Here is a 10,238-nt window from a genome sequence, read left to right as displayed (position 1 = left end):
AGGAATCAATCTGGTGAACATTCTCCGTACTCCCTCTATGGCAAGAATGTTTTTCCGCAGAATAGGGGACCAAAACTGCACACAATATTCTAGGTGCGGACTCACCAAGGCGTTGTACAACAGCAGTAGAACCTCCCTGCTCCTGTAGTCAAATCATTGAGCTATGAATGCCAACATATAGTTTGCCTTTTTCACCGCCTGCTGTACCTGCATGCCCACCTTCAATGAATGGTGTACAATGATACCCCTTACGTACCCCGTAACTGGGTCACTTACCAGCAAAGATAGAGAGGTCAGTTGAAGTCTGATGGTACTATTTTTAACAGTATTTATTGGTAAAAATACACAAAAATAATATCAATGCAAACATACGGATAATATACATCGTCAATACTAAATCTAATAGCGCGGTTATAATAATAATCAATAAGAAATAGCTCTATCGTTGTCTAGGGGAAATTGTATTGTCCGATGGAAATATAAAAGTCACTCAAGTTTATGCAGGCGGCAGCCTTTGGTTGGAGTCAAGAGAGAGAGTTTAAAACTTGCCCATTCCTTTTATGATGTCAATCCTTCGAGAGTCGTTGGGGCTGATTTCTCCTTTGTGTTAGCTAAAGCCGTTCTTCCGTGGTAAGGCCCACCAATTCCGAGGCAAATGGAAAAGGACGCACGTGGGCTTTCCACCGGCTGTCGCAATTACGGGATTTCTAGCGTTTCTTCTGGTGCGTCTAAAGGGGCTGTTCCCCAGACCCTCTTTACCCTGACTCACAGGGTCTCAGATGTCAGTCAGGTTGGGATGATGCCATCCCTCCACCAACCCCCTCTGTTCATTGCCTGCGGGCTTCGATGAATCGTACAGTACTCAATACACAATTCCGTCTCCAAGAGATAATGACCGTTATCCGTGGCTTTGTCTCTCGGAGGCCGAGGACACATTCCAAACATTGAGGAATCTGCGTGTCTCTGTCTCATGTCCTGGGTCTCCTGACCCGAATCAATAGCGATCCTGCGATTCTCAAAAAGGAGGGGGCCATTCGGCACCTCTCGGCCCCTCAGATGTGGGCACACGCGTAACACCCCCTTTCTTCAACGCGTTTTTACCATTGGTAAAAACGAAGTAATACAGAGACTTACAGGATTTTAGAATCTAACACAATACAAAAGTTTTTTTTTTCACTACAGAGTAATACAGTTATACATTCAATTCAGCATCCAGGTAGTTAACGATTACATTGTCACTTCCGTTAATATCTTAACATCTTGTACCTTACTAAAGTCTTGTAGCATCAGATTCCAATTTAATAACCACCTATTTTTTTCTTTAGCAAACAAAACTAAAGAGTTGTCTTTATTATTCACATGCTTTGTCGAAATCCCTGAAAACCGGCTTCTACTATTTAAAAATGGCGTCCCATTAACCCTCGCCTCTTTTCCGGTTAATTTCCTCGGGGTGAACCTGTGCACCCTGGCGAAATAGGCTTTCGCCCGCTCCCTACATAGGAGTTATTTTATCACAATGTCTTCCAAACCTACACTATTTTCCGAATTTCCACACAGTTCTTTATTTTTACGCAAGTTGCTAGTTTTCTCTTCAGGACCCTTCAAGCGATTAGGTCTCAATGCCAGCGATCCTTCCTTGTTCAAACAGTATATCGAATTCTGCGGTTTTACACCACACTCTGGAATAACAATAGCGTGTGGGCCACCTTTACCTTCCAACTCAACCTGTAATTGATTCACAGGCTTTGTGGTACAAGCCATTGTCGCTGTAGCCTGGGTGCTGCTTCTGATATCAGTCCAGCCTTTAAATTTTCTTCGTTCAATTTGGGAACGACACATTTCCCGTTTCCTTCAATAATAAGATTCACCCCACCACCTTTGATCTCCTCACTAACTTTTAACACACCTTCGAGCACAAACACCTGGGAACTTTCACTTCCCACTATTACCAAGGTTAACCCTTTCTTCACTGAACCAAGTCCATCTGACCCACAAGGATTGCATTCCTTTTCAACTGAATCAAATACCTCAGATTTTTTCTGAGCTCCATTACTAGGTTCAGTACCACGTGCATCCACATCTTGGACACACTCAAACGGGACATTTACCTCTTCCAGGCTTTCAATACCCATACCCTTTTCAAATTCAAAATTCCCCTGATCCTCCCAGGTACTCTCTGGGCAACACCCTTTCGGATTAACTTCAACCCTGCCGGCTGAAACAACCTCATCTGCCAACCCAGCAGACTTCTTCAAGGTAATGGCATCCTTTTAATCTAGGACTGCCCTCATCTCATTATCGGGAACACCTTTAGAATTTTCACATTCTTCAAACAGATCTGCCAAACCAGAAAGATCATCCATGTCCAACTCTGGACCTTTTAACAGCTTTTTCTGTTACTCATCTTTATTTCGTGTCTCTAGAAATTTTCTCCTCGCTAAGGACAGGTCTACCTCCTCTCCCTTACTCTCTTTCACTTTACTACTCTTCGTTTTACCACCCTCTAAACCCTCGTGGTACGGAGTCGGTAAAAACGTCTCGGCCAAATCGATACTGGCCGGATTTAAACTGCTCCCTTTCTCAGCTGCCTTTCTCGACATGCTGCGAGTGATCGTGCATGCGGGATAGATCTTGGAATCTAGGGGCGGGACCTCCACACTCACCGGCTGTCTCGTCAGTTTAATTGCTGACCAAACCTTACCACCTGCTAAATCATTACCCAGAAGGACGTCCGCGTCAGTTCTCGGGAATTCTGCTCGCACCCCCATTTCAAATGGTCCAGGTACCAGATCACAATTTATAATGATCCTATGTAAGGGCACCAATTCCGTCCCTTTTCCTATTCCTTTCAAATCTGCCATTCCCGTCTTGCGACCAAAATCCAGTACCTTACTGCTAATCAGTTACAGTTCAGCCCCGTGTCTCTCCAGATCATTACTGGAACTGGTGTGTCTCCCTCCCTCACAGACACGATTCCGTTTGACATACAAGTCTCAGACCCTTCTCGTACTCTGTCCACCCGTGGCTCTCTTCTCGATTTATTGATTACCACGGCACATCCTAAAGGGACTGCTGCTTTCCCTTTTCCTGTCTCCTTCCTCGGAGCAAAGCACCTAGATGCAATATGTCCCCCCTTTCCACAGTTAAAACAGGTCAAGCCCGGAAATCTCTGGCCGTCTTGCCTTTCCCCCTCAATCTTACCACTAGCTCCCGGCGGGACCTCTGCCTCAGCCGGCGGGCTTTCTCTATCGTTCCCACGGTCTCTCTGATAACTTTTATTCGAGGAAAACTTTGTCTTGTGGGTTAGGGCATATTTATCTGCGAACCTAGCAAATTCGGAGATGGACGTATTCGGCTTCTCATTCAAGTACATCCAGATATCCCCTGAAACACAACCTTTAAATTCCTCAAACAGAATTAACTCCCTGAGACGCCAAAAATCCCCTTCCACTATTTCTGCTGTACACCAGCGGTCCAAGAGCACACCCTTCTCATAGGCAAACTCGGTATACGTCTGATACCACCCTTTCTTTAAATTTCTGAAATTTTGTCTATTCGCTTCAGGTACCAATTCATAACTCCGGAGAATGGCCGCTTTTACTTTGCATAACTCTCCGCCTCTTCCTCCTCCATGGACAACGCAGTATATGCTCGTATATGCTTTTAACACACTTTGTAACAACGCCACCCACTGCTCTTTGGGCCACTTCTGATTCACTGCCACCTTTTCAAAAAGCAAGAAATAACTATCAACATCCGTCTCCTCGAACGGAGGTACTAACCTCAACTCCCGACTAACATTAAACCGCTCCTCTCGGTCTGACCCTTGATCTCTTCGCTCTTGACTTAACTTCTCCATCTCCAAGTCATGCTTCCTCCGTTTCTCTGCCTCCCTCTCCTTCTCGGCTCTTTACTTTTCTTTTTCAGCTGCTTCCAGCTGTTTCAACTGAATTTCATGCTCTCTTTGTTCCTGCTCCCGTTTCACCTCTAACTCATTTAGCTGGAGCTCATGCTCCCTTTGTTTGTCGGCCTTTTCTTTTTCTCTCTCGGCTCTTTCTTTCTCCTTCTCAGCTGCTTCCAGCTGCTTTAACTTAATTGCATGTTCCAACCTTAATTTCTGCAACTCTAACTGAGCCGTCCCACTAGCTGGTACCTTTTCAGGGATACTTTCCAATACCTCAGCTGCAAACACATTCTTCCCTATATAATATGAGTTGTTGCCCTGCGCACCTCCCGCTTTTTCATTGATAACCTCACTTCTGCGAGGTTTAGCCCCTTCGCCATATTTATCAAGTCTGATTTGGTGGCCGACTTTAGCGCCTCTAGAGTCGGGTTTTCAATAAATTCATCCACGTCCATCTTTTCTGGTTTCCCGTCTGGGTACTCGCGTAACCAGATTCAAGTTTGGAATTACATGCCCGATTCACTGGCCTCCCAAAATGGTGTCAAATCCCGGACGAGCCACCAATTGTTACGTACCACGTAACTGGGTCACTTACCAGCAAAGATAGAGACGTCCGTTGAAGTCTGATGATACTATTTTTAACAGTATTTATTGGTAAAAATACACAAAAATAATATCAATGCCAACATAGAGACAATATACGTCGTCAATACTAAATCTAAAAGCGTGGGTATAATAATAATCAATAAGAAATAGCTCTATCGTTGTCTAGGGGATAATGTATTGTCCGATGGAAATATAAAAGTCACTCAAGTTTATGCAGGCGGCAGCCTTTGGTTGGAGTCAAGAGAGAGAGTTTAAAACTTGCTCATTCCTTTTACGATGTCATTCCTTCGAGAGCTGTTGGGGCTGATTTCTCCTTTGTGTTAGCTAAAGCCGTTCTTCCGTGGTAAGGCCCACCAATTCCGAGGCAAATGGAAAAGGACGCACGTGGGCTTTCCACCGGCTGTCGCAATTACGGGATTTCTAGCGTTTCTTCTGGTGCGTCTAAAGGGGCTGTTCCCCAGACCCTCTTTTACCCTGACTAACAGGGTCTCAGATGTCAATCAGGTTGTGATGATGCAATCCCTCCACCAACCCCCTCTGTTCATTGCCTGCGGGCTTCGATGAATCGTACAGTACTCAATACACAATTCCGTCTCCAAGAGATAATGGCCGTTATCCGTGGCTTTGTCTCTCGGAGACCCAGGACACATTCCAAACATTGAGGAATCTGCGTTTCTCTCTCTCATTTCCTGGGTCTCCTGACCCGAATCAATAGCGATCGAGCGATTCTCAAAAAGGTGGGGGCCATTCTGCACCTCTCGGCCCCTCAGATGTGGGCACAGGCGTAACATACCCAGGTCTCGTTGCATCTCCCCTTTTCCTATTCGGCCACCGTTCAGATAATAATCTGTTTTCCTGTTCTTGCAATGAAAGCGGATAACCTCACATATATCCGCATTAAATTGCATCTGCTATAAATTTGCCCACTCACCTAACCTATCCAAGTCACCCTGCATCCTCTTAGCATCCTCCTCACAGCTAACACCGCCACCCAGCTTCGTGTCATCCGCAAACTTGGAGATGCTGCATTTAATTCCCTCGTCTAAATCATTAATATATATTGTAAACAACTGGGGTCCCACCACTGAGCCTTGTGGTACCCCACTAGTCACTGCCTGCCATTCTGAAAAGGTCCCGTTTACTCCCACTCTTTGCTTCCTGTTTTCCAACCAATTCTCTATTCACATCAATACCATACCCCCAATACCATGTGCTTTAAGTTTGCAAACTAATCTCCTGTGTGGGACCTTGTCAAAAGCCTTTTGAAAATCTAAATATACCACATCCACTGGCTCTCCCCTATCCACTCAACTAATGAAATCGTAAGAGATGATTTTCCTTTCACAATTCCATGCTGACTTTGTCCGGTGATTTCACCTCTTTCCAAATGTGCTGTTATCTCATCTTCGATAACTGACTCTAGCATATTCCCCACCACCGATGTCAGAATAACCGGTCCATAATTCCCCGTTTTCTTTCTCCTTTCGTTTTTTTTAAAAAGTGGGGTTACATTAGCCACCCTCCTATCCTCAGGAACTAATCCAGAATCTAAGGAGTTTTGAAAAATTATCACTAATGCATCCACTATTTCTTGGGCTACTTCTTTAAGCACTCTGGGATGCAGACCATCTGGCCCTAGGGATTTATCTGCCTTTAATCCCTTCAATTTACCTAACTCCACATCCCTACTAACATGCATTTCCCTCAGTTCTTCCATCTCACTAGACCCTCGGTCCCTTACTATTTCCAGAAGATTATTTATGTCCTCCTTAGTGAAGACAGAACCAAAGTAGTTACTCAATTGGTCTGCCGTGTCTTTGTTCCCTATGATCAATTCACCTATTTCTGACTGTAAAGAACTACATTTGTCTTGACCAATCTTTTTCTTTTCACGTATCTATAAAAACTTTTACAGTCAGTTTTTGTGTTCCCTGCCAGCTTTCTCTCATAATCTTTTTTCCCTTTCCTAATTAAGCCCTTTGTCCTCCTCTGCTGGTCTCTGAATTTCTCCCAGTCCTCAGGTGTGCCGCTTTTTTTTTGCTAATTTATATGTTTCTTCTTTGGACTTGATACTATCCCTAATTTCAATTGTCAGCCACGGGTACACTACGTTCCCTGGTTTATTCTTTTGCCAACTGGGATGACCCATTGTTGTAGTTCATCCATGCGATCTTTAAATGCTTGCCATTGCATATCCACCGTCAACCCTTTAAGTGTCATTTGTCAGTCTATCTTAGCTAATTCACGTCTCATACCTTCAAAGTTACCCTTCTTTAAGTTCAGAACCTTTGTTTCTGAATTAACTATGACACTCTCCACCTTAATGAAGAATTCCACCATATTATGGTCACTCTTACCCAAGGGGCCTCGCACGACAAGATTGCGAGCTAACCCTTCCTCATTGCTCAATACCCAATCTAGAATGTCCTGCCCTCTCGTTGGTTCCTCGACATGCTGGTTCAGAAAACCATCTCGCATATAGTCCAAGAAATCCTCATCCTCAGCACCCTCACAAATTTTGTTTTCCCAAGCTATATGTAGATTAAAGTCACCCGTTATAACTACTGTTCCTTTATTGCACGCATTTCAAATTTCCTGTTTAATGCCATCTCCAACCTCACTACTACTGTTAGGTGGCTTGTAGACAACTCCCACCAGCGTTTTCTGCTCGTTAGTGTTATTCAGCTCTACCCATATCGATTCCACATCCTCCAGGCTAATGTCCTTCCTTTCTATTGCGTTCATCTCCTCTCTAACCAGCAATGCTACCCATCGTCCTTTTCTTTCCGGACTATCCCTCCTGAATATTGTATATCCCTGGATGTTGATCTCCCATCCTTGGTCACTCTGGAGCCATGTCTCTGTGAGCCCAACTATATCATATTCATTAATAACTAACTGCACATTCAATTTATCCAACTTGTTACGAATGCTCCTTGCATTGATACACAAAGCCTTCAGGCTTGTTTTTACAACATTCTTAGCCCTTATACAATTTTGTTGAAAAGTGGCTCTTTTTACTTTTTGCCCAGGATTTGCCTGCCTTCCACTTTTACTTTTCACTTTACTACTTGTTGCTTCTACCCTCATTTTACACCCCGCCCCCCCCCCCCCCCCCGTCGCCTTGCACTTGTTCCCATCCCCTTGCAACATTTGTTTAAAGTCCCCTGAACAGCAGTAGCAAACGCTCCCCCTAGCACATTGGTTCCAGTCCAGCCCAGGTGCAGACCGTCCTGTTTATACCGGTCCCAGCTCCCCCAGAACTGCTTCCAATGCCCCAGAAATTTGAATCCCTCCCCCTTGCACCATTTTTCAAGCCACGTATTCATCTGAAATATCATCCTATTTCTACTCTGACTAGCACGTGGCACGGGTAGCAATCCCGAGATTATTACTTTCGTGGTCCTACTTTTTAGTTTATCTCCTAACTCCCTAACTTCACCTTGTAGGACCTCATCCCGTTTTTTCACATATATCGTTGGTACCTATGTGCACCACGACCACTGGCTGTTCACCCTCCCATTCCAGAATATACTGCAGCCGCTCAGAGATATCCTTGACCCTTGCACCAGGGAGGCACATACCATCCTGGACTCTCGTCTGCGGCCGCAGAAACGCCTATCTATTCCCCTTACAATCGAAACCCTTATCAGTATAGGTGTCCCAGACCTTTGCCTTCCCTCCTGTGCTGCAGAGCCACAAATAGTGCAATGAACTCGGCTGCTGCTGCCTTTCCCTGATGAGACATCTCTCCCAACAGTATCCAAAGCAGTATATCTGTTTAGGAGGGAGATGACCTCAGGGGACCCCTGCACTACCTGCCTACTGCTACGCCGTCTAGTGGCTACCGCTTCACTTTCTGCCTATGTGGCCTTTACCTGCTGTGTGGCCAACTCACTAAACGTGCTATTCACGACTTTCTCAGCATCGCGGATACTTCAAGATGAATCCAATCGCAGTTCCAGACGCTCAATGCAGTCTGCCAGAATCTGCAGTTGGACACACTTCCTGCACACATAGTCGTGCAGAAATACAGAAACATAGAAATACAGAAAACCTACAGCACATTAAAGGACGTTCGGCCCGCAATGGCTGGAGTTGCGAAAAATGAGGGAAGTGCAAGACAGATATATTCCAAATAAGAAGGTATTTTCAAAGGTAATAAGGACACTACCGTGGCTAACAAGGAAAAGTCAGAGCCAAAGTAAAATCAAAAGATAGAGCATACAAGGAAGCCAGATCTCTTGGAGAGATAGAGGATTGGGAACCTTTTAAAAGCTTGCAGAAGGAAACTAAGAAGATCATTAGGAAGGAAAAGATGATTTCTGAAAGGAAACTGGTGAGCAATATCAAAGAAGATAATAAAAGTTGTTTTGAAGTATACAAAGGGTTAAAGGCAGTCGAGGGTAGATATAGGACCAATGAAAAATGACGCTGGCGATATTGTCATGAGGAATGCAAAGAATGCGTATTGTGCGTCAGTCTTCACAGTGGAAGACGTTTGTAGTATACCGGACAATCAGGAGTGTCAGGGAAACGAAGTTTGTCCAGTGAAAATTACGACTGAGAAGGTGCTCAGGATGCTTATGGTCTGACGGTGGATAAATCTCCTGGACATGATGGAATGCACCTTCAGAGTATGAGGGAAATATCTAGAGAGGTTGCGGAGGGATTAACGATGATTTTTGAAGAATCGATAGATTCTGGCATTAGAAACATAGAAATATAGAAAACTTACAGCACATTAAAGGACCATCGGCCCACTAAGTTTTACCGAACATGTCCTTACCCTAGAACTACCGAGGCTTACACATGGCCCTCTGTTTTTCAATGCTCCATATACCTGTTCAGGAGTCTCTTGAAAGACCCTATCGTTTCGGCCTCCACCACGGCCGTTGGAAACACATTCCATGCATTCACCACTCTTTGTGTACAAAACCTAACCCTGACATCTCTTCTGTACCATCTTCGAAGCACCATAAATCTGTACCCTCTCGCGCTATCATTTTCAGCCCTGGGCAAAAGCCTCTGACTATCCACACGATCAATGCCTCTCTTTATCTTATACACCTCTATCAGGTCAGCTCTCATCCGCCGTGGCTCCAAGAAGAAAAGGCCGAGTTCACTCAACCTAGTCTCAGAAGACATTCTCCCCCTTCCAGGCAACACCCTCGTTGGTACAACATTTTTTGTACCAGACGACTGGCAAATTCAAAATGCAACTCCGCTATTTAAGAAGGGTGATGAGACAGCAGAAAGGAAACTATGGACCTGTTAGCCTGACATCAGTGGTTGGGAAGTCATTAGAATCGATTGTTAGGGAAGAGATTACGGAGTACCTGAAGGCACATTACAAGATCGGCCAAGGCCAGAATGGTTTCCTGAAAAGAAAATCCTGTCTTACTAAAATACTGCAAATTTTTGAGGGAATTGAAGCAGGGTAGACAAAAGGGACGTGGAAGATATGGCGTATCTGGATTTTCAAAAGTCCTTTGACAAGGCGCCTCACAAGAAGCTACTTAGCAAGCTAAGAGCCCATGGAATTACAGAGGAGTTACTGGCATGAGTGGAACATTGGCTGGTCGGCAGAAAACAGCGAGTGGGAAGAAAGGGATGCTCTTCTGGCTGGCTGCCGGTTACCAGTGCAGTTCCACAGGGGTCGGTGTTGGGACTGCATATTTTTACAATGATTGTCAATGATTTGGACTACGGTATTAATGGGTTTGTG

The sequence above is a fragment of the Hemitrygon akajei genome, chromosome 17, assembly GCF_048418815.1.
Source record: "Hemitrygon akajei chromosome 17, sHemAka1.3, whole genome shotgun sequence".
NCBI lineage: Eukaryota > Metazoa > Chordata > Chondrichthyes > Myliobatiformes > Dasyatidae > Hemitrygon > Hemitrygon akajei.
Note: the sequence above shows the minus strand (reverse complement) of the source record.